The sequence below is a fragment of the Ursus arctos genome, unplaced genomic scaffold (assembly GCF_023065955.2).
Source record: "Ursus arctos isolate Adak ecotype North America unplaced genomic scaffold, UrsArc2.0 scaffold_8, whole genome shotgun sequence".
NCBI lineage: Eukaryota > Metazoa > Chordata > Mammalia > Carnivora > Ursidae > Ursus > Ursus arctos.
This window is the reverse complement of record NW_026623100.1, coordinates 83607410-83612106: the sequence shown is the minus strand read 5'-3', so window position 1 is coordinate 83612106 and position 4697 is coordinate 83607410.

The following is a 4697-nucleotide window of genomic DNA, read 5'->3' as shown; positions in this document are numbered from 1 at the left end:
TCAACACCAGTGCCCGAGGACCAACGTCAGAGGCAGACCCTGACCCTCCTCCCAGCCTCTGCCAACCCAGGCAGCACACAGAACCCTTTCCTCTTTCTCCTTTGGCCAAAAAGCCCCATGAAGCCCCAGCTGGGACGTCTGCCACATATACCTCAAGGCCATCCCGGTGGGGCTTGGACCTCATTGACCACCGAAGCCTCAAAGTCAGCCATCACTTGGCTTCATTTTGGACCAGGGCGTTGGGCTTTGTTTCTTTGTCCATCTGTCTCCATGAACCATACTTGTCAAAATCGCCCAAGGGGTTGAAGACATCAAACCTGGGCCCGGGGAAGAGAATGGACAAGAGGCATTCCTTAATGAGCGAGTACCATTTTTGTACACGTTATTTCACCGATTCCTCAAAACCACTGGAAAGGTGGGTGTCCTCTCTCCTGCTGCACAAGAGGAAGCTGACCTAGGAAGGCTGGTGGACTGGTCCCAAGTCGCTCAGGAAAGTGTCAGAGGTAAGGCTCCATCTCCTCCAGGCAGCCTACCAGCCACTGTCTGCCTTCATCTGCTTCTCTTCCTAATTCTGTCCATACTGACAGGAAAGCAACTCAGTTGGGGAAAGGCCTGCACAGCCTGTGTAAGATATGTAGAGCCCCAGACTGAAGCCTGCTCCCCATCCTCTGTCCCACCTGCACAGGTCACAGGCAGGACCCCAGGCAGCGAAGCCTCAACATGCCCATTCCGTTCTTAGAATGAAAACAGCAACATCCGTCCCAAACGCTCCACAAGCCTTGACTTACCCATTCTTAGCATCCCAGAGCCTGGCCACGCTCCAGACTCAAAATCCACCTACTTCTCAGGCAGACACGAGCTGTGTCAATCATTTCTCCTAAAACGGTATAACAGGGAGTGGAATTTCCTATTCACACACGAACTCCCGATATTTGCAACATGATCTCTTCCCTTTTTCCAACAGATTTTGCTTTCATTGTAGAAATGGTGGTGGGCAAAGTGCTCACCGCAATGACTGTGGGCCCTGCTGCTCATCAGGATTCCGGGCACTACCATGCAGAGGCTGAGTTGCTGGGGACGGCAAGGTGCTCGGGCCCTGCCCCCACTGCGCCCACCCCACCAGCCAGCGCTGGAATCACAGGGACCCGGGAATGCTATTTTAAGTTATTTTTCATTCCTATAAAGAGGAGAAAATGAAACTCTTTTAGATATCAGCAAGGACCCCCCAATCCGTCCCCTCTTTCTAATGCGATCTCAAATAAGGAAAATCAAGCAGAAAGGCCACTCGAGAGGCCCCAGCCCACAGGCTGAGCACAGGGGAGGCTGGCTGGACAGAGTCTCGGGCTGCAGGGAACGCAGGGTGTCCTGACCAGCATCTGCAAAACCCTCCAAGGGAACAGTAGCTGTTCTCCAGCAAGTATTAGCAACAGCAATTAACAACGACCACATATTACAAAGACGCCAACAGCATTAGAATTTGCCCGTACAATGTGTCTTGTACAACCCTCCCTGAGTATTTCAACTGTTAACAATCCTTCAGAGCCTCGGCAATGAGGATGAGCGGAGAAGCCCACGAGAAAGAAAACCGTGCGGGGGGAAAGTGGTTTTCTATTTCCTCCTTAAAACCACAGGAGAGAGCCGAAGCACTCCATGCGTAAGAGCGATCTGGATCCCAGCAGCAATCTGGAGACAGCCCTTAAACACAGGAGGTGGGTGTTCACCGGATGCAGGTACATGCCCAGCCCCCCAAAAGTGCTACCACGGAGATCACTGGTCCTCACAGCTACGCTGCACCACCCCTATGTTCAGATGAGAAGAGCTGGCATTCAAAGTGGCTGGCGTGCAACCTGTCTCAGGAGTGGGAGAGGGCTCAGCTTCCCTGGGGAAGGGCATCCGTGGGGTAAGTGGGAAGGGAAGGCATCCACGAGGGGCGCACTGGCAGCTGCTTCTCAGGGAGCAGCTGGCTTCATCCTGAGGGACATCCTGGCACTGGGTGCTGGCACGTGCCTCAAGGTCCCCCAGCTGACGGTGAGGGCCCTGGGGAGGGGGCACCGGGTCCCCAGCATCGCTACCCCCCCCCCAGGTATCACCAAGGACAAAGACCCCCAGGAGACACAGACTCTGCAGCGGGAAGCACCGAGTGAGTCAGGTCTGAAGTGAGACCGCCAGACCCTGCCAGCATCCTCTGTAAGAGCAGCCAGTGACCTGGAGACACCAGAGGAGGCAGGAGAGCTGGTAACAAAGGCCGGCCGGCCTCCAGCCCTGACCTCCAGGCCACCTCCTCTTCTAAAAACCACTACGAATGACAGAAGGCACAAAATCATGCCAACAATTTAATGGTGACAAATGCCAAAATGGTGACCATTTCCCCCTCAGTGGGTGATAATCCTCATCCCTCTCCCGTCTGATGGAAACCTGAGGTGCTTCCTTGCCAGGAAAATCTGCTCACACTCTGAGGCTACGGGAGGGTGCGGGCCGCCGGAACCTCCCTGGCCCTCGTTCTGCTCTCGCAGACTCTGTAGGGTCTCACAGAGCACCTGGCCTCACGGGAGCGCCAGGACAGAGTGACCAGACCACTCCAAAGGGAGAAACCTAAAGCCGTGGTCAGTGCCACCCTCAAAGGACCCACGATGCTGTGGCAACGCAGGAAAACCACGAGAGCAGAGAACGAAGCCCCCTGACCCGAGGAGGGGATGGGGCTGCAGGAGACGGTGAGTGGGTTGAGAGACCAGGAATCTGAGGTCTCCGGCACTGTGACCTCTTGTCCACCAAGCCTAACTTTCTCCTGTGTGACACAGGGACAAGACATCTCCTTCTCTGGGTTCCTGTAAGTGTGCGATGGCATACGGTAAGATAACTAGGTACCAGGTTGTTCCCACTGAGTACAGGGAATACAAGGGAAGTACATAAGATTTCTACAACGGTGAGCCTTAATAGAATAAGGTTAGTATAATACATTAAACACAAAATTTACAAGTCCAGGAGACGTTTCCTTATTTTGGGGCAATTGGCTAGTGTATCAGCTTTCTATTGTCCTGTAACAAATACCACAGTGTAGCAGCTTATGCGGACATCTGTTGTCATCTCCCAGTTCCGCGGTTAGGATTCCCGCCCATTTTAGCCCAGCCCTCTGTTCAGGGTCTCACAAGGCTGAAATCAAGGTGTCCAATGGCTGTGTCCTCATCTGAAGGCTCAGTGAGGGAATGTTCCACTACCAGACTCCCTCTAGTTGTTGAAGATTTCATTTCCTTGTGGCTGTATGATGAGGTCCCATTCCCTGGGCTGTTAACCAGGGACCACTCTCAGCTCCCAGAGGGGCTCTCAGGTCCGGGCTCATGGCCCCCTGCATAGGCGGTTCCCACACAGCTGGGGCCTCAAGGCCAGCAGGAGCATTTCTCTGAAGAGGGAGTCTTACACAGTGTAAGGACAGCACAGGGGTCACCATCCTATCACCTGTGTCTCCGAGACATACCCTAATCCAGGAAGTGACTGGATTCACAGGCAGGCACCTCCCAACTTAAAGGGAGGGGTTTATGCAGGTGCACACGCCAGGGGGCGGGGATCCTGGAGCCCTCTGAGAATTCTGTCTTCCTAAGCTGCTCATCATTTGGTTTAGAAAATGTCTTCCTAGTTGGTAGCTTACTCTCCCAGGGTTAGACTTTCCTCACCTCCATGGGGAAAAAATATATTATTTACCAGTTACCTCTCTCGAGTCACAGCTCGGCGGGTCAAGCTTTCACATTTATAAGCAATGCTTCAATGCACACGGAAGTTGCTATTTGTGCAAACATATTTGTTTCTGTAAATGGGAGTGTGATGTCATTTTTTTCAGGGCAGATACTTCCCTTCACAAGGACACAGGATTCTTTGCTAAACCTCTACCTGGCTCTGGGGATTGATGTCATAAAAGCCATTCCTTGTCTGAAAAAAGAAAACAATAGGAATGTTTCGGAATGGTACGACTTCTGGTCAGATAGAATGTTTGTTGCTACTGATGTCAAATTTTTAGAAACGAGAAAGTAACTTAAGAATAAGTAGAATAAATCAGAGAGGAATCAAAGACACTGAATTCACCTGCTTGCTGACTGAATTCACACCTTTCCTCTGGAGCTCAAACTCCACAGAACCCAGGATGCCCACCCTGTGTGCAGGCATAGAGCTTGGGCACCGGGGACACTAGGATGAAAGCCCACTTTAAAAAGCTAATTAGGGGCGCCTGGGTGGTGCAGTCGTTAAGCGTCTGCCTTTGGCTCAGGGCGTGATCCCAGCGTCCTGGGATCGAGCCCCACATCAGGCTCCTCCGCTGGGAGCCTGCTTCTTCCTCTCCCACTCCCCCTGCTGTGTTCCCTCTCTCACTGGCTGTCTCTGTCAAATAAATAAAATAAAATCTTTTAAAAAAAATAAAAATAAAAATAAAAAAAATAAAATAAAATAAAATAAAAACAAAAATAAATAAAATAAAATAAAAAGCTAATTAAATTTGTAAAACAATATGTTAGAAATCGGTTACTCGGGGCGCCTGGGTGGCTCAATCTTTAAGCGTCTGCCTTCGGCTCAGGGCGTGATCCCGGCGTTCTAGGATCGAGCCCAACATCAGGCTCCTCCGCTAGGAGCCTGCTTCTTCCTCTCCCACTCTCCCTGCTTGTGTTCCCTCTCTCGCTGGCTGTCTCTCTCTCTCTCTGTCAAATAAATAAATA